The sequence below is a fragment of the Rosa chinensis genome, chromosome 7 (genome assembly GCF_002994745.2).
Source record: "Rosa chinensis cultivar Old Blush chromosome 7, RchiOBHm-V2, whole genome shotgun sequence".
Taxonomy (NCBI): domain Eukaryota; kingdom Viridiplantae; phylum Streptophyta; class Magnoliopsida; order Rosales; family Rosaceae; genus Rosa; species Rosa chinensis.
The window spans coordinates 24,567,743-24,588,840 of NC_037094.1; the positions used below are offsets into that span (position 1 = coordinate 24,567,743).

Genomic DNA, 21,098 nt, shown 5'->3' on the forward strand with positions numbered 1-21,098 from the left:
CTTGTCAGTTGAACTTGTTGTAAAATAGAAAAATTTATGAGAGAGAGAGAGAGAGAGAGAGAGAGAGTTTGGACACAGATAATCAGATTGTGTGTGTATTCATCTCACCATGAGGGGGTTTATATAGGAGTACATGATGTATACAAATAGGCAATGTTTAATAGCAACGTCAATTACTCTTATTCACAATCCTATCAATCACTAATCTATAGTGAAAGGAAAGGCATATATGACTCTCCATCTATTTACATGATATTAGCCATAATTATTTACAACACTCCCCCTTGGATATTTCATGTCAATAGTGTTTCCTAGGCTTAGCGCTTCTAAGTTGCCTCGTCAAAAACCTTGCCAAGTAATAAAAACCCTGTGGGAGAAAAACAACCTTGGTCGAAGGAGAAAAAGAGCACAACGCGCGTGAATGTGGAGTAGTCGTATCACAATGGAGATAGGTGAAGTCTTCTTATCATCATCATAAGTAGATAGTATGTCTACGAGAGGGATGCATTAGAGTTGCTACACCAAACCTTGCCCGGTAAACCCAGTGGGAGAAACCCGTGGTCGAAGGGAAAAGATGAGCAAATGCAGATATGTCAAATCAAAGCATCTTCAGGATGTACTATAATTGGAGTGACCATGCTAAAGATGTGCCTCGTTAAAACCTTGCCAGGTAACAAAACCCAGTGGGACAAAATAACCCTGGACGAAGGACAAAAAGAGTACACGATGGTCAAGTGGGTATGCTTCAGGATACTCCCCCTGATTTCGACTCCCCCTGAAAATTACATGTTAGGTAATTCAGATAGTTTACGTAGACCAATATCTTGAACATGCTTCTGGAATATGTACTTTGGTAGTGACTTGGTAAAGAGGTCTGCATGATTGTCTTCAAATCAAATATGCTTAACTTCAATCTTCTGATGCTCCTGTTGTTGCTAATTGAAGGAGAACATCTGTACAATATGTTTGGTGTTGTCTCCTTTGATAAAACTCGTCTTTATCTGCTCTATGTAAGTAGCATTATCCTCGTAGATAATGGTTGGTTCATCAGTGGTGGAATGCAGTCCACATGTGCTTTGAACATGCTTTGTAACGACTTTTAGCCATGTACATTCACATACTGCTTCGTGAAGAGCTAGTATCTCATCATGATTCGAAGAGGTAGCAACAAGTGTCTATTTTGTAGACCTCTAAGAAATTGCAGTATTCCCAATGGTAAAGACATAACTAGTCTGGGAACATGCCTTGTGCGGGTCTGATAGATATTCTATATCAGCATATCCAACAAGGCAAGCATCATTCTGAGGATCAAGGGGGTTTGATCCATTCCTTGATGCATAGGGGTAGAATAAGCCCATATCCGCCTTACCTTTAAGGTAGTGAAAAATGTCTTTTATGCCATTCCGGTGGCGGCGTGTTGGCGCAGAGCTATATCTAGCTAACAAGTTCACATTGAATGAGATGTCCTGTCTAGGGCATTGAGCCAAGTACAATAATGCGCCCATTGCACTTAGATATGGGACTTCTGACACCAATATCTCTTCGTTATCATCTGCAGGACGATACGGTTCTCTCTAGACTTCAGACGACCATGGCTGTGCTTGCTTTTATCCTCATTAAAGCATCTTACATCTTCTGGATATAATTTGGTTAATGGACCAAAATTTCATCTGCACTGTGCTCGGGCTCCAAGTCAGACAATAATTTGTTCTCCCAAGGCCTTTCATCTCAAATTCCAACTTTAGGTGCTTTGCGGTTTCCTTGATTTCTTTAGGAGTATCGATCAAATTCATGTCATTGACATAGACCACCACAATACCAAACTAGGAACTTGTTTCCTTAATAAACATGCATGGGCATAGTTTATTATTCACCTATCACATCCCGATTAAATATTCACTTAGACGGTTATACCACCTCCGTCTGGATTGTTTCAATCCATAAAGTGAACGCCTCAAAACTAATGAAGAGCGTGTTCCGTGGTCTAGAACTATTTGCATCGGGTATATTAAGTCCTTCAAGAACTTTTTTGTATATCTCTGTATCGTGATCCCCATAGAGATAAGTTACGACCACATTCATAAGCTGCATATTCTGTTTTTTGGAAACTACCAAACTGAAAAAGTAGTGGAACGTTATGACTTCCATTACGGGAGAATACGTCTCCTCGTAATCAACCACAGGGCGTTGAGAAAATTATTGCGCCACTAGACGAGTCTTGTGTATCACAATCTCTTTTTTCTCATTACGCTTCCTTACAAATACCCATTTAAATTCTACGGGTTTAACATGGGGAGGTGTAGGAACAACAGGTTCAAACACCTTTCTCTTTATCAAGGAATCTAATTCGACCTGGATTGCTTATTTCCTTTTTGGCCAGTCGTCTCTTCGTTGAATTTGATCAACAAAGCAAGGTTCGAGGTCATCGCATATTATAGTTTCGGTGGCCACCGCAAAAACTAATATATCATCGATGATGATCTCATTCCAATTCCAAATCTCACTAAATTTACCGAGATCGGGAGTGGGTTCAAATGTTGGAGCGTCCCCCAACATCGTCTCTTCTAGGACAGACCCATAATCCGGATTTATCTCATGAGATGGATCGGTTTGTGATTGCGATGTTAAGAGGATTCATTTGTGCCAAGTTTACCCTCTTCTAGGGATAAGAATCCTTCGAACCTAATGGTCTACCTCACTTCAGGGCAGGGACATATGACTGGTTAGCCGCCATGGTCGTACCTCGTCCATCTGGGACGATACATCCTACAGGGACGTCTATCCTTGCAGGCACATTTGCAGCAGGTATATATGATCTCGTCACTTTAGCTAGATCAGAGAAAGCGTCTGGAATATTTTGGGCTACACTCTGTAGATCTAGAATTCTCCGCACTTCATTATCACATTGTGCGGTTCGGGGATCAAGATGAGACATAGTGGGGACATTCCACGTCAATTCACGTCGTTCATCAGGAACGGTAACGTTCTTATCTCCCCCTAACGGCGGGAAGACTGTCTCATCAAAGTGACACTCCGCAAATCTAGCGGTAAAGAGATCGCCTGTCAAGGGCTCAAAAGAGCACATAATGGATGAGATTCATAATCGACATGTATGCCCATCCTTTGTTGAGGACCCAATTTTGTACGTTGTGACGGCACAATTGGCACGAGGACTGCATACCCAAATGCACGTAAGTGCGAAACATCAGGTTCGTATCCAGTCACCAACTGTAATGCGGAGTAAGGTTGGGTAGTAGTGGGCCTCAACGGGACCAACATAGCTGCATGCAAGATTGCATAGCCCCACACAAAAACTAGGAGCTTGGTGCGCATTACCAAGATTCTATTTGCGAGACCATCTTGGGTGTGAACATAGGGAACTATATGTTCAGCATCAATCTCAGGGATATGCAATAATCATCGAAAGACTTCGATGTAAACTCTCCGGTATTATCAAGTCTTATAGACTTTATGGGATAATCCGAGTGGTGAACCCTCAATTTCATGATTTGGGTGAGAGTTTAGCAAAAGCAACGTTTTCTTATGGACAATAGTGTAACATGTGATCACTTTGTCGATACATCAACCAAAACCATTAATATTTAACTGGTCCACATGGTGGTTGGATATGTCCACAAATTTCCCTTGCATTCTGTGCAGAAAAATGGTGGTGTATGTACTAGTCTTTGCATATGATGGTCTAGTATGGCATAGCGTGTCATTATATACAAGACCCTTATTCAGAAGGGGGTGCACCTACGATGAATTGAGGATACGGTGCATCATACTTTGACCTGGGTGTCCCAAAAGGTCATGCCATCGCAAGTAGTTGCTTGAATTAGTTAGCTTCTAGCTAACAGATTTCAATTTCTCCAATGTACGCTTCTGGCCGCACACTCAAAGGTTATGCAAAGATATTCCACGCATTTTTCTCAGTGGTTTCAATGTGGTAACTGTTGGTTCGAATGTCCTTAATACTCAATAACGTTCTTTTGGAACGTGGAGATTATAAGGCCTCATTAATGGTAGGTTCAGTACCATTGGACAACATATGGTGGGTTTTGCCATAGCCCACTATCAGGTTGGATTGCCCTGATATGGTTGTCACAGAGGTATGAATAGACAATAAGTTTGAAAAACATCTCCAATCTGGGAATATGGTGTGTGTAATAACACTTTTAACCAGACAACAAACTTCCCCACAGAATATGTCTATTCATTTATTTAATTCAATGTATCACACGTATAAATAAGTTTATTAAATTAAATACATTCGAACATAACCACATTTTCATAATCCAAAATGATTGAAAACATAAATCACCAAAAATAATCCGAAGATGTTTCATTCATTAAGATGAAATAGATATGACACAAGGGACCAATTATACCCATGTCTTCGCGTTCAATCCTCGGTATGTTCAGTAACTGCCTGAAAATCCATGATCTCTAGTGTGGAATCGATAGAAAATTACTCTTCAATAAAGTTGGTATTTCGAGTTCCGCGACCGGCGTAATACTCATCTACTGCTTCGGCTATCGCACAACAGGTGCGGGACCAGCAGTCAATTCCTCCACATCGATAACAAAGATCATGCTGATTCTGATGGCAGCGGGCCGGACCAGTGTTCCTTTGAACTCGGGCTTGCTGAGTTATGGCATCATGGTTCCTACCACATGGGCCTTGGCCACATGGAGCTTGATTACATGGCCTCTTGGACTTTGGCCAAGTGGCAGACGGTTATATGGGCTAATTTCGTTCTGCCAATCATGTCTTGCTTCAAGCAAGAAATGGTCATCTGATGGTGAAAGTGCTCTTCCAGAGCTACCCAAAGAGTCTGTATATCCTCTTCATCGGATACTCAACTTGGAGTGTTTACTCCATATGTTTCCTTTTTGAAAATTATGCACTCATATTAAAAACCTCAATGATGACATTGTTAGCATTGATTGTCAATCTTATCTTCTTTGCAGTCAGATGAATTTTCACATCTTGAGTTCACTTTAGATAGTTTCTTCTGGAGACCTCCAAAGCAACAAAGTCAAACATGTTGAGATTTGACATTTCTTACAGGAAAGGAACAAATAATATTAGTGCTTTGGGTAATATCATCCATAAGCAAGTAATAAGAACTTCAGGTTCTATAACATGCGGATTAGACATGTAAAATCTACTGGTTTTATCATGTGTGGTGAATTTATGAAGGAAACTTCAAGTTTCTTAAATGGCATTATCGAAACTACAAGTTCGATTTATGTATGAACTACTGGTTCATCAGATACCTGCATTTTCTACACATATATTCTAATGCGAAAATTTGGACAAGTAACACAATAATATTGAATTGAGCAAATTGAAACAATCTCACAAATTTGGATAAATAAAAATCACAAATCAATTGAGATATTAATTGCATGCTACTAATTTAACAGATTAATTATCACACAATTATGTGAATAAATGCTTCTGGCAATTAATTACACATATTAAATATGGTGAATCTATTTACAATATGAAATCATTTTTCCTTTTATTTTTGATTCTGCTGGACCAAAGAAGGAGTGGGCTTGATAGTGAAGCCTATCGAGCTTAGTCTGCGGGCTCGTGACCTAGGCTTTCATGCGCTTAGTCAAAAAGTATGTGAGGCATGCTGGGCTGCTAGGTCCTGCAGAGGGAGAGTGGGCCTGCTGGGCTCAGGCTAGTCTGCCAAGGAATGAAAAGTTATTACTCAACCATTTCGGTAACTCCAATTGAATACGACCAGGTAAGGAAAGATGAGGTTTAGGTGGAGCGAGGCTCGCTTAAGTACACAGCCTCATCTGAGCCTTTCCTAGACATCGCATCCAACTGGATGAGCCTAGTTTGAGAAGATTCATAACTTTTGTCATGATAACATGTAGTGAGCTTCTATTCTGGCCTTGCAACTTGGGCCTAAGCTTCTGGCTCGAATTTGTTGCTATGACTTTGGGCTTGATTTGAGCTTCTGACTCAGCCTCATTTAATATTCACAATTATAACATAACCAAATTCAATATATGTTATTAAATCGTAACATAAATATATTAATGCAGCGGTTATATACTTAGGGAAATGGGTTCAAATCCCATTAAAGCTTCTGGCATTATGTACAGGTAATAAATTTGGCAAATGCTTCTGGCACAATGTTTATGTAATAATCACGTAATAATTTAGCCCATAATGCTTCTAGCATAAAGAATTATAATGGCAGATTCAAATTTGTGTAACCAAAAATTAAGCCCATAATTCTTCTATCATAATTCACGCAATAATTCAGAATTGTCTCAATGTGATAATGAAGTGATTGTGGTAATGAGCATAAATTACAGTGGTAATGAGCATAAATTACAATGGTAATTGCTTTAGATAAAATCAATCAAAATCAAATCACGGGTTGATCAATCACCAATTAATTGGCCTCAAATCTGCTTCTGGCAGAATTAATACTAAATAATGTTAACACATATTAACTTGCCATAGTGGTACAGTGGACAACATGTTGAGTTGGTACCTATTTTAGCTGGGTTCGAATCCCAGCAACTGCATAATATGTTTTTTTTTCTTTCTTGTTGAATTGATGTTACTGATATTGATTTGGTACTACTGGACCAAGTACTACAGATATATAGTTGCAGTCCATAAATTTTTCTCTTTTCTTTTCCAATCAAACAATCCCAAACACATGAACAAATATATACAAATACGTATACCAAATAAATAAATCATGTAGGATTTGCTAGGGTTCATGCATTATGGTGATTTTTCATATTCAATCAATAGGTCAATCAATAGGTTTTGGAAAACGTTACTTGATGAAGGACGGATAAATCTTCAGCTTATGTGTGCAGAACTGAGAAGGTTGTCTTCTCAGCCAATCCAAGAACTATTGCCTCTTCTGGTAGGAAATCCCGAATCTCAAAGCTATTCGATCCAAATCTTAGAGCTAGTTGTGAACACGGAGCAGATTCTCTTCTGAACAGCTGCCACTTCAAATGGTGTACAGGTCTCAAAACGACTCCAATATGGCTGAAATTTGGAGGTCAGAGAGAAGAGGCAGAGACGAACAACTTTGATGAAGGAAAGATTTTGATCTGAGGTCCCGATCAAGAGGTTTCGGGGCGTGCAAACAGGCTGCAGCAGGGGTTTTTTTTTTCTGGTTAGGGTTTGGGTTAGAGCTTCGTGCTGATAACGTGTTGTAAAACAGAAAAATTTCTGAGAGAGAGAGAGAGAGAGAGAGAGAGAGAGATTTTGGACACAGATAATCAGATTGTGTGTGTATTCATCTCACCATGAGGGGGTTTATATAGGAGTACATGATGTATACAAATAGGCAATGTTTAATAGCAACGTCAATTACTCTTATTCACAATCCTATCAATCACTAATCTATAGTGAAAGGAAAGGCATATATGACTCTCCATCTATTTACATGATATTAGCCATAATTATTTACAACAGAACTTAGATTTTCATTGGATTTATAAGAAACACTATGCAATTCCTCCTGTATACTGCTTCAATATAATCCCAAAATACATGGTAGGCACTAGGCATAGTAAAGTGGGGCGGAAAAAAGGGCATGAGCTTACCAACCCATCTGTCATTCCTAATTCTTGGCCAATTGGAGTGGGAATGAAATGGAAGTTAATAATCAATAGAGAATGTGCTAAAGTGAGTAGGGAATAAAAAAGGCTAAATGCGACCTAATTAATGATTTTCTATCGAGGTTGAAAGAAATCTGAATGTCTTCTATTGATCAAGTCACTGAAGTTCTGTGGCATACATTAGTTTATTTAGTTAACGACCCTACATGTAGTTCTGTGGTATATGACAATTGTGGACCTTGGAATCCATCTGGTGCTGGAACTCTAGGAATGTGGAGAGTATATCATCAATTGTAGTGTTAGCAAGAACCAAAAGGAAAGTGAATACTAATATAAGGCAAATGGATTTCATGTAGTGTTTGAAAACCATTCCTAAAGTGAATGGTAAATAGACTTGTTTCTCTCAGCTGGAAAACATATTATGCAGCGTTCTTCGTCTGACAATGCTCTTACCAGTTACTAAAGAGAGAGATTTTTGCTCTCAAGAACTTGAATTGGAACAGATGTCAAATTTTGTGGAAATAGTACTTTATATTTGAGAATGGATAAAAGTAATGATTAAGCCCTTGAGATGATATTGGCCTGTGTAAAAGATACATCTCATTACTCTTTTAAACAGTTGAGAGAGACCCGCACATTCAACTGAACTCTGAGTTCAAAGTTATCCTTTCCTAAACACTCATTTTGGAGACATTGTGTGCTCTCTATTATTTTTATCTATTTAGTTTTCAAGCTTATGGTTCTTTGCTGTTTTCATATAGGGTCATAAAGAATGGCTTGCAGAGGTTCAATTTCTTGGTGTGGTAAATCACCCAAATCTTGTAAAGCTTCTAGGATATTGCTCTGTAGATGGAGAAAGAGGGATCCAATTACCGGCTATTGGTATATGAATATATGCCTAATAGGAGCTTAGAGGATTATCTTTTCAACAGGGCTTTGAACCCTCTTCCTTGGATCACGAGGTTACAAATAATGCTTGGTGCTGCTCAAGGATTGGCTTATTTACACGAGGGACTGGAAGTCCAGGTGAATATAGTTTTCATTTATTTGACCTATGTTTGACCCTGTATTTCCTTTCAGTTTGTTTGGAATGTAGAACTACCATATCATGTGAACATGCGACTCATATATGTTATTTTGACCATTGGAATACCAAATCAGTGTGACCTGCTTAAGATAGTGTAGTATTAGAACCACGACTAATGATTGGAATGTATCGACTACGTATTACGTTATCCATCTTTTACTTGTTTGCTGCATTTATAGTGGCATCTCTGTTTTGGAACTTAAATTGTATCTGCTACTAATATAATTGCCTTCAGTTACATAGATTGGTGGAAACTGTCACTTCAGTAACTGTCCATTATCTTGATGTATTCTGTTTCGTAAAAGCTTTAGCTGTTGGGACCCTGTGGTTGTGTCACATGGCATAAGAGTTCTTGAGTTCAAAACCTTCGAATGACATTGCACTCTTGTTTGCTGTCTAGTACAAATTGAATTTGGACATAAAACTTGGGAGTAATATAAAAGAAGCATGAACTAAATTATCATTCTGTAATTGCTGCGCGTTAATAGGTGCCCCCTGTTTACTTCAACACGCTAGTCCCCTGATCTTGTTCTTCCATTGCTGTAGCTGAAAGTCAATTAAGGGGAAAAATTTAAATTCTCGCTACTTAAAAATGCTTTCTGTGCTTTAATGTTAATGTTATAATACTACATCATAGATTTGGTTCAGCTCTGCTTGGGAGCTTGAAACAAAGTCATCTTCTATTTTTGCTTCTGGCCATCAATATCCAAATGCTGAAGAGTGTATTTCAGGATGGTAGATAATGGCTTACCTCGCATGGTAACTCTTTATTTGTTTGAAGACAAGAGTTTTTATATACTTTGTTGAACCTTTGTTGTTGCATTGTTCCAATAGGTGATATATCAGATTTCAAATCCTCCAACGTGCTCTTGGATGAGGACTTTAAGCCGAAGCTCTCAGACTTCGGGCTTGCTAGAGAAGGGCCAAAGGGTGACCGTACTCATGTATCGACAGCAGTAAGTATATAATAAATGACTTATTTTACTACTAGCCCAAGATCTTTTAGAACTCGATGTCAACTTCATTTGGAGGTTGGCAGAATCTTGTTTGAATTGCAATATTGAGAGGAAATTGGTATTAGTTATTATTCGCCTTTCTGATTCTTTGCTTCTATTTAACATTTTCCCTGGTTCATATTGTATTTGCTTTTGTTATCAAGTGGTAGGGACTTATGGATATGCTGCCCCAGAGTATGTTGAAACAGGCCATCTTTCCATCCATAGTGACTTGTGGAGTTTTGGTGTGGTGCTGTATGAGATCCTCACTGGGAGGCGTGTCTTAGAAAGACACCGGCCAACAGCGGAGCAGAAGCTTCTTTATTGGGTTAGACAGTACCCTGCAGACAGTAAAAAGTTTAGCATGATAATAGATCCACTCCAGAGAGACCAATATTCTATTAATGCAGCTCGGAAAATTGCCAAGTTGGCAGATAGCTGCCTGAACAAGAATGCAAAAGACCGGCCAACAATGAATCAGGTAGTAGAGATCTTGAAGCAAGCTATACAAGATTCACAAAAGGGTACTAACTCTGTAAATAACAATTTTGGGGCATCTGGGTCTAAATTGGGTAGAAAGAACCCCAAGTTGAGGTGATATAAGAGAGAACCCTGTGATCAAACGAAAGCATTATTAATAGTGTCTGTTGTGACTGTTCTATTTAAATTTTTTAACAGGTTGAGATGGATGGATAAGTGGAAATGGGAAGTTTTGTAAAAGTTTCAATTTTGCAGACTTCAAATATTTTTAGCCTCCTCTGTTTTTACACCCTTCATATTAATCGAAGTTAGGGGCTCTGGTCCAACATAGGGTGGTTTGATCACTACTCGGTGTACTACTTGAGGGGGTTCAAGTACAATTGGAAGGTCATTATTTCTACTTTTTGTTTCCCTGAGATTGAGGCTATGAAAGTTTGAGCAAAGAATGCAGAAAAAGAGGGAGTGAAAAGAATGACAAAAGAATCGATCACTCATTAGAAAGGGTAGTTGATTTTATAAGGCTTTGATAATTTCACCACCTCACTGTCAAATGATCTCTTGGAGCTACAATGTGCACTTTCTTGTTTGCTGGTTAGTGATGTATGAAACCTTGAAGAAACTACTGTACAATATACATCCGTTTTTGGTTGCTTGTCTTAGAAATTAAGCGAAATTGTTATATCCTGTCACATTCTCATATTTGTTATCTTACATTAGAAGTTGTGCATTGTGAAAAGGAAAAGAAAGAAAGAGCGAAATGCAGCTACAAACTGAAGAAACAGAAGGCAAAGAGATCTCAAATCGAAAAAGCTCCCATATCCTGGTTACTGCATGTGGAGTAGGCTACTAATTCCTTCCTCCACATAACAGTAGGCTGCAACTTATAAGATCATTTTCTAAAGAAAAAAAACCACACTACAAACATTTATGTAAGTTCAAAACAATAAATGATGATCTGCTAGTATTATTAGATAAATCCTATCTTTTGTACTATACATGAATTTGAAATAGGCGCATCCCATGAAGACTTTAGCAGTGAAGTGTCACAGACTCCCCAAATCTTCTGAAGAATCCAAGCAATGCACTATCGTAATAAAATCCTTGGTTTCTGATACCATCAGTTTTCTCACTTCCATTGCCACTAGAGATAACAGGATCTTGAGTAGTCCCATATCTGGGGGACTTAAGTGTTAGCTGTGGTCTGCAAAGTCAAAAATTCCCAATAGATGCAGAGTAATAAAATCTCTGAAGTTTGAATTCTTCCTGACAAGTTATTGTATGGTAAGTCCGAGGCACTAAGAAATTTCAAGCTCGAAAATCTTGTAGGATTCTACCGGATAGCTGTTTTTTGAAGAATCAAGAAACGCCATCATCTTCAAGTGACCAAAGCTGTTAGCACCCTTGCCTGTCAAGTAATTTATGTGAGAGCTGGAGAAGCACATTCCTTTTGTTTGGAGGAAATGGTTGTAGTAAGTTGTTAGATTTCAATTGAATTGTAATCAGGGTGCAGTTTTTTTTTTTATGATAGGTTGGAAATTTCTCGGGGATTTGATTCACAGAGCGCTAGAATAAACTTTCCAATAGTTGTTAGGCACTGAAGCGGATATTCCAAAAATTGCAGAGATGAAGATAATGATGCTCCCTCTGCTCTAAATCCAATATAAAAAAGAAAAAGAAAGGAAAAGAAAAGAAAAGAATGGTATGCGTAATATTGAAATGTTGGATTCTCATCTGGACTCAGGCTGAAACACCAAGACACATGGATGATTATTATAGTGATCAAGTTAGATTGACATAAATGAAACTTCTGGAAAACAAGTTGAATAACACAAACATGATCAAGTTAGATTGGAATAGATACATTGAAATGCTCTGGAATGGAACAATATTTAATTGCAGCTAATTACTTTGAAATCAATTGAGAAATCTAGGTTTAAATTACAGCCAGAAAGATTAGGAAGCTAAATAGAGGTCTTGTTGCATGGAATCAAAAGTTATAGCAGCTCATACTACATACAATCCATTATTCATACACATATCTCAAGAGAAACAAGCATAATATTTATTTCTTGCCGGAAGAGAAAGCAACGACATCTGAAAACCTTTAACATTAAGCCTTGAATTTGTTGGAGAGGAAAGATCCCACATTGGAAAAGTGACAAATAAAATATAACTTATAAGTGGGTGGATCTCACCCAATTGTACCGAGGCCTTTTGTGATTAAAACCCAACACCTAACTGGTGGTTAAGTTGGGACAGTATCGGTACAATGGTGGACCACGGCCACGCTTGTCGCTGTTTAACATGGTATCAAAGCGGGTCCTTCTCCAATTGCGTCTCCATGTAGGCACGTATCATGAGCCCAAATTGGGGTTCCCTGTATTGCCATCAAAATTACTAAGTGTCCAATGTGGGCCTTGGATTGTATCGACCAAGTCTCCGATATGAGACTTGTGTCCCAATTTCTAATGTGGAAATTGGATTAATTAATTTCACGTGCAGACCTAGAGTTAGGTTGCACGTGAGGGGGCGTGTTAGTATCGGTACAATGGTGGACCACGGGCCACGCTTGTCATTGTTTAACAGAATTTGTCCACTTCTGGGAAATTAGGGTCATCAACAAATCTTTTGTGTTTCCAAACAATTGTTATACTATAAATTTGAAGAGTTTTAAGTATATCTAGCCAGAAATATAAACACTAGAAAAAAATAAGGATTATGTAGCTTAGTTTACCATTTATCTTTGAAGTGTCCTCCGCACTTTTGCCTTGTACACAACAGTTTTGACATAAATCCAATCTTTTGCATTGTCCAGGAATCTGAAATAAGCATATCTCCAAGAAGTCTTAAGCTGTAAACTGCCGCAGACCATCCAAAATCCAGTGACAAATCCCAGCACTGCACTAATAAAGAATCCAAGGTTTATGAGACCATCACTAACCTGTTCTTTGTTATCAATTTCAGTTCCTCTCGCGATTCCATCATCTTGAACTGTTCCTTCTCCTGGACAACTTTGTGTCAGCGGTGGTCCACAAAGTCCACGATTTCCCATATATTGAGAAGCATTAAAGCCCTGAAGTTGGGTGCCTGATGGAATTCTTCCTGACAAGTTGTTGTGTGACAAGTCCAAGACACTAAGAAAGTTTAAGCTCGCAAAACTTGTAGGAATTTGACCAGATATCCGGTTTCTTGACAAATCAAGAGATTCCAACATCTTCATGTTACCAAAGTCTTCAGGAAGCTTTCCCGTCAATTTGTTTCCAGACAAGTTCAGAGATTTCAACTCTGTCATACTTGCTATACTAGGCGGAATTTCCCCAATCAAATAGTTGCTTGAAATGTCAATGCTTCTCATACCGTCAAGATTTTCCCAAACTCAATTTCTATTCCTTTCCACACAAGTTCCACAGTAAAACTTCTACTTCCTCCAGTATCATGAGCCAAAGCGGTAATGTTATTCAAGCAATGCGGCAAGCTTCCTGAAATATTGTTGTGAGAGAGGTCCAAAACATTAATGGCAGCTAGACTGCACAGGGAGAAGGGTATGATTCCATTAAACTCATTTGACCGTAAGCGTAGAATCACCAAGTTTGGTAGGCTTTGGCCAATCCATGTTGGTATCTTTCCCGACAATTTATTGTTGCCGAGGTCAACCATCAATAATTGGGTAGAGTTCTCTAAAGAAGGCAATTCTCCTGAAAAGTTGTTATCATGTAAACGCAATATCCCAATTGACTGTAGATTGCCTAACCAGCTTGGTATTTTTCCAGATAATTTATTCTTTCCCAAATTCAACAGTTGCAATTCTTGACATTGCATCCAACAATTAGGAAGCTCCCCAGACAATAGGTTCTTAGAAATGTCAACATACCAAATACCTGGAGCACAGAAGGAAGACAAAGGTCCTGAAAAACTGTTATTCGCGCGCGAGATACAAATACCTGAGCATAGGAGGAAATGATGGCAACGCGATATAAAATAGATTAGAAGACAAGCCAACTTCACTTAAACTTGTCAATGACAGATTCGGTAGTTTCCCATGGATTTGGTTCATAGAGAGATCTAACCACTCTAAGCCAGAAAATAGATCCCAAAACTTATGAGGTAATGATCCTGATAGTCCAGCATTAGAGAGAGAAAGCCTAAAAAGATTTGTCTGCGTTAGAATCCACTTGGGAAAAGCTGGGCCCACCTTGCAAGAGGACATATCTAACTCACCAGTAAGCTGAAATGGTGGATTCCAATCAGAGCTTAGGTTGATAGAGAAACGATTACCAGAAATATCCAAAGTCTGTAAACGAGAGAGGTTCAAAAAGTGGACCTCTGTTATGACACCACTCAAAGAATTCCCGAAAGAATTAATGTTTCAAGGCTAGAGAGTTGCCCGACACTCTCGGGTACAGACCCATTTCTTGATTAGCGCCAAGATACAACTCTCTTAACTTTGAGAAACGTGTGAAATCCGGCAACGATCCCCAAAACTGGTTCCCTGCCAAGGCCAAGGTCTCAAGTGTGTTCTCAGCACAAGACAAGGTTTTAACAGAGTCCTCAATGTTTTCAGACAATTGGTCAACGACTCTAAGCTGCATAAGTTTTGAAAGCCTTTTGGTATCCCACCTTCAAGTTGATTGGAAGAGAGATCAATATGGACAAAGTTGCTGCTGACATTGGCTATCCAATTAAATATTGAAGAATTCAGAGAGTTATAAGAGAGGTCAAGGAGTTGAAGAGAGGTGGAAGAATTAATAAAGGCAAGTGATCTTGGATTGACATCAGGAAGGTTACACTCGGATAACTCGAGCTCTCTCAGTAAAGTGAGCTTGCTCAAAGATTCTGGCCAATTCACAGCCTCAGACAAATTCAGCCATGACATGTTCAGGTATCTCAAGGAAGAAAGATGAGATAACCACTCAAGATTTTCTGAACTAACAACTTGGTTACCGTAAAGATCAAGAGTGTGCAAATTAGAGAGGTTTCCAAGTTGGGGAGGAACAGGTCCACTGAAATTAGCTTCTGCAAGTTTGAGTTCTTTCAATTGACCCAGAGACCAATGAATTTGGGAATCATCATTCCTTCAAAATCATTGGAGGAAAGATCAAGAGTGTGCAAATTAGAGAGGTTTTCAAGTTGGGGAGGAACAGGTCCACTGAAATTAGCTTCTGCAAGTTTGAGTTCTTTCAATTGACTCAGAAAGCCAATGAATTTGGGAATCATCATTCCTTCAAAATCATTGGAGGGAAGATCAAGAGTGTGCAAATTAGAGAGGTTTCCAAGTTGGGGAGGAACAGGTCCACTGAATTTAGCATATGCAAGATTGAGTTCTTTCAATTGACTCAGAGAGCCAATGAATTTGGGAATCATCTTTCCTTCAAAATCATTGGAGGAAAGATCAAGAGTGTGCAAATTAGAGAGGTTTCTAAGTTGGGGAGGAACAGGTCCACTGAAATTAGCATCTGCAAGATTGAGTTCTTTCAATTGACTCAGAGAGCCAATGAATTTGGGAATCATCATTCCTTCAAATCATTGGAGGAAAGATCAAGAGTGTGCAAATTAGAGAGGTTTCCAAGTTGGGGAGGAACAGGTCCACTGAAATTAGCATCTGCAAGTTTGAGTTTTTCAATTGACTCAGAGAGCCAATGAATTTGGGAATCATCATTCCTTCAAAATCATTGGAGGAAAGATCAAGAGTGTGCAAATTAGAGAGGTTTCCAAGTTGGGGAGGAACAGGTCCACTGAAATTAGCATCTGCAAGTTTGAGCTCTTTCAATTGACTCAAAGAACCAATGAACTTCGAATGATCATTCCTCCAAAATCATTATAACTGAGGTCCAAGTAATTTAGATATGGCAATTCAAGTAGTGAAGGACTAATTTCACCTCTCCATTTAGTGGAATCGTAATAACTATAAGAGAGATCTAGAATGATGACATGACCTGTTTGGTTGTTGCATGCTATTCCTCTCCACTTGCAGCAAGCTTTCTCACTTTTCCAAGAGCAAGAGCATTGGAGTCATCCACAAGGCCTTGTTTGAACTGGAGAAGAGCATGCCTTTCACTCTCCAAGCACATGATGTTGTTAGAGCTTCCAACATTTGAACAACAAATAGCAGAGGCAATGGCCAGGCACACAAGCCCAACCAAACCAGAATGCATAGACCCACCACTCATTATACTGAAAAACATGATTATGAAGATGATATGCAACCTGCAAAGTGAAGTATATATAGTTGAAGCAAAAGGATTTTGGAAACTACATATGTATAATCGTGGAAACAGCAATGGAGTTGCTTCATTGACTGACTTGATCGGCATAATTTGGAAATTGGTTTTTTCTTCATTGATTTTCTAAGATGTAATTCAGTTAAACTCTAAGATGTAATTCAGTTAAACTTTGCTCATCAAGATGGTGTTTTCCCTCGTTGTTTAAGTTTTGAGGTCGCATTATAGGCTCAACATGAATTGGAATTATAGTATTCTTATAGCTGACAGATTAGTTTGAATCAGTTTTTTGGGGGAATGATGTGGTGTCTGAACCTGGACAGTAGATGCTCTACTCCCTCCATTTGGGTGCATGTTAATTAGTCTTTACTGCTTTTATATATTTGGCACTCTTCTCCGCGTACTTGAAATTAAATGTGAATTGAAATAGCTGCATGAAATGTCATTCACAATGTGAATTCTTGTTTAAGTTTGAATTTTGATTCATGTATCAAGTAGGGATCTCTGTTTAGATTGTGACTTATTCAGGTTTTGGGTGCAGGTTGATGGCATCAGGTGGGCAGTGTGGAAATCCCTTCATTTGTTAAAGCTTGAGAAAACATTGTCTTAAGGCCTTACTGGAAAACTCCTTCGGCCATCTTCGGCTGTTTTCAGGTCATCTTACCTATCCTTGACAGCAGAATGTGTGTTCCTGAGGAGTTCAGATATTAACTTTAAAACCTTTATATGCTGACTTGCATTGAAGATACAGCTTTCTGCTGTGACATAGTTGTTATTCATAGTTGCTGTGCATGAATTAGATAATGTAGTTGCATGCTTAATCTGTTTTGGAGTGCCAAAGTTGATCTGAGATGATTGATGGATAAATATCTTGACTTATATATTACAATGACTGGATTTTGCTGTTTGGAAATTCTTTGGTTGTTCACCCCAAATGAAAACTAGCTGATTTTCAGTTAGTAAGTGCCAGTGCGTACATTACCCTTTTCTTTCTTCAAAAAGAGAAGTATTTTGTAGTTAAGGAACAATCAAGTCAATTTATGGTCACATAGATATATGTGCTGATCTTCTTACCATTCTGAAATAGATAGGATGATATGACAACTATGAGTTTTACTGATAACTAAAGGCTGGGGAGGAAATTTCTGTAATTGATTTGATTCACAAACTGTTGAGATTGCTTCTTTGTAATTCTGTAATCTTATTACCATTCTGGAATAGAAAGGATCATATTGTACTTGGGCATTTGGCGGTTGTTTGCAGTGTATTGGTACACAGCGGTGGGGTGCATGGTGGACATTACTAGGCCTTTATCAGGCCGATGCTTTCCAATCATTGGTATCTGGTTCTTATTTTTCTGTCATGCATCCGCTAAAATGTGCAGACAATTTTTGCATTTGTGGACAACTTAAATTTGATTGTCATGATTTTACTACATCAATCTTAGTTGTGGTTTTTCATTCAGAAAGTTTCAGAAGCATGTAGGACACAAAGTGGGTAACTTAGGTTGTTAATCATCGCTGAGCATTATTCTGTTACCATGCCATTAAGATTTGTGTTTCTCATGAACAAATTTGATGATGAGAGGGTAACCAGAGAAGATATAAAGAGGGCACTAGAAGAGCAGTGTGGTGGTGAGGAAGATGTATTTCTTATTCTGCATGCACTATTGCATCTGTTTTTCCTGCTTAAATATATTCAGTAAAATGTTAATCCTCAAGTTCTAGTCCTTTCTCTTAATTTTCTCATGCTTCGACAGCTACCTAGACAGACCCTGGGTTTAACACTCCTTTCAAATTTACAAAATATTCACACGCTTACATGCTGGTGTACGTAAGTGAAACTGACAAGGACAAAATACTCTTTATATATGTCTATGTATAATCTGGTGTACATGGGTTTAATACACTCCTTTCAAATGAACTGAATGTATCATAATCTGGTGTACATACACGTGCTTGCTGCATATGTTCATTGGCATTATAGACTTTAAGGGGTGTATTTATAGGGGAGGGAGGGAGCGAAAATAACTACTTTTGTTGTGCTGGTACATTCTATATCCTGAATAATGTTCATACTAGCATTGCTGGGTGGGTGGAATGTGAAGTGAACAGAGTCAGACCCAAACTTATAATGCTATAGTTTCCGTTCATTCATTTGACTTCTAGTTGAGAACATCCTTGCTTTTGCAGTATGGAAAAGTTGTGCAAGCTCTAAGAAGAGGCGACCTCCGACTTCTTCGGCATGCTTTTCAAGAGCATGAAGACAGGTATGAATTGCTTTCATTGTGAAAAGCTGGAGATTGTACTGCATTCTCTATGAGATTCAAATATATCAGGTTCTTTAGGTTTGCTGTATATCTTGTCCTAGAGAAGCTAGAACTTCAGGTCTATCAGAGATTGTTGAAAAAAGATGTAAGTTCCCAAGCAACTATAAATCCGCCCTCTAACAGTATAATTTCTCTGAAGATTCAATTCATGATGATGCTTTCTTCATTGTGCAGTTATATTATCCAAAAGCAGAAGGACCCAAGAAAGCTCACCAGCTGAAGTTGGAAGTAATTGTCAAAGCATTGAATGGTCATTGATGTGGATGAGGTACTTGCTCTGCTGTCCCTTTCAATCTTGTTTTATTTCCAGTTCTGTTGTTGATAGGCTATTAATCAAATATCTGGTCAAATTTGTAGGTGGAGGGCATAATGGCGATACTAATACACAAAAGTCTGGTAAAGGGATACTTTGCACACAAGAGTAAAGTTGTGGTTTTAAGCAAGCACTGATATCCAACTCTTATGCAAGTCCATAACAATAAATTATACTCTGCTAGTATTATACTATTATTAACTTGAAAGACTCTAAAATATAGTTGAATAAACATAACAGAATTAGAAAAGAACTAGAACAGTATTAGCTTACCATTCATCCATGGGGTTTGCTGTTCCTTTTTTCCATGTACACCGTCATTGTGATATAAATTCTATCCTTGTACCATCCGATAATTTTAGGTTGCCATACTAATATAATAAAATTCTAGGTTTCTGATACATTAGTTTTCTCACTTTCTTTGTCAGTGGAGAATTGGAGATACCAGGATCTGAGACTTGAGTAGTCCCATCTTTGGGGGATTTCAGTGTTAGCAGTGGTCTGGAAAGTTCAAATTTCTATTTATGCAGAGGAATTAAACTATGAAGTTAGAATTCTTCCTGACAATTATTTTATGATTAGTCCAACGCTTCTGCCTGTCATGATGATGAAATAATAAATTTATCTCAGATTTCCATGCAATGTTATCTTTATTTTTCAGAACGGCTAGTGTTATGTTTCTGCTCTGACCTACTCTATTGTACAGAAATATGCAAACCTAGTGGCTAATAAGTGGTTGATGATTTGGCCTTTTGACATTTACTTTGGTTGCTTTATCAGAAGTTGTCAACTAATTTGCTAAAACACTCAAAACGGTATTAGTTTGTTAAATTAAGCTACGTTAATATTTGCATGAAGCCCTTTTTCTTCTTCATGGTAAAGATGGTAATTTGAAGGGACATTGAACTTTCCTACAAGAACTAGTTTCTTGTTCATCAGCAAAAACAAGAAGCATTCTAAAGTCTTGAAATTAGGGAGGTTTGAGCTCAACAGGGATGAACTGGTGGCTGTTAAAACTCAATTCAAGAAAGAGATAAGTGAAGTAAAGAAACCAGTTTGATATAGATCTTTAGTTTTTGTGCATTTCTATGAGCTGCAAAATATTTATACATCTCTAAACTCCACCTGCCTGCACCTCTTTTTTTTTTTTCTTTCACATATGTAGACATGATATTGTTTGTTTCCAACATTAAGTATATCAGAAAGGGTTAGTATGAGTCTTCCATTTCCCGCAGGGTAGCTATATTGAAACAATAAGCAAGAAAATAGAATTAGAGCTGATATATTGGAAGTTGCAGATGCTTTCACTAAGAAGCATGAACGCATATTACTTGACACACTGGACTAGGTTGACAACTATTCTCAAGAGTCGTCTGAACATCCCCTAAACTAGAAGACAACTTGGTTTGAATGAACATCAACTGACCATTCAGGTAATGAAGAAATATACAGGGAATAGTTTAACCATCTTAAGCCTCAGCATCTGATGCCAAGTATGGCTTGCTTATAATTAATTACTCCTTTTATCCCTCATCTTTCCCTTTGCTTTTTTCCCACTATATAATAGTAATTAACTATATACTCGGATACTCAGTTTGTACATAAAGATGCACTTAAAACAAATTTTCTACACAAGAACAGTTTCCTTTTCTTCCTGGACATTCTTCTCTTTGATAAAACGGACAAAAAGGCCGGTGCCAGTGGAGTTGCACTCTGACAGTCTTTCATAGTTTCATTCCATTGAGGAACTTTAACTGTTTGGTTAATTTTTCCATTTTTTCTGTCTGTTTTATCCACTTGGTTTTTGTCCATTACTGCTTGGCTGATTCGCCTGATTGGTTTTCTTAGTCTTGGATGTTGAATGATTGTGATGGTAGCATTGAATGGTCTTATAATCTGATCCGAAAGAGTTGTTATTATTAGATTGTGAATTATATTACCTTGTTATTTTTGGGTTTGAATTATTCCTAAAGAATTATATATATATATATATATATATATATATCTCTATATATATCTTCATGTTTTGACTATACTTCTAGTAGTGGCCCTG

General features: G+C 38.1%; 1 long non-coding RNA gene across 2 annotated transcripts in view; it reads left to right on the forward strand.

The window, feature by feature from the left end:
- LOC112175215 overlaps nt 1–18,941 on the forward strand; it is a 46,086-nt gene extending 27,145 nt beyond the window's left edge. The window contains exons 1-5 of one of the 2 annotated variants that reach the window (XR_002926355.2): nt 16,798–17,057; nt 17,667–17,741; nt 18,596–18,672; nt 18,742–18,817; nt 18,907–18,941. This is a non-coding gene — a long non-coding RNA (uncharacterized LOC112175215). Of the gene's footprint in view, nt 1–16,797; nt 17,058–17,666; nt 17,742–18,595; nt 18,673–18,741; nt 18,818–18,906 lie in introns of those variants that run through there. The other variant, XR_005803251.1, reaches the window with a different exon arrangement.
- The last annotated feature ends 2,157 nt before the right edge of the window (nt 18,942–21,098 follow it).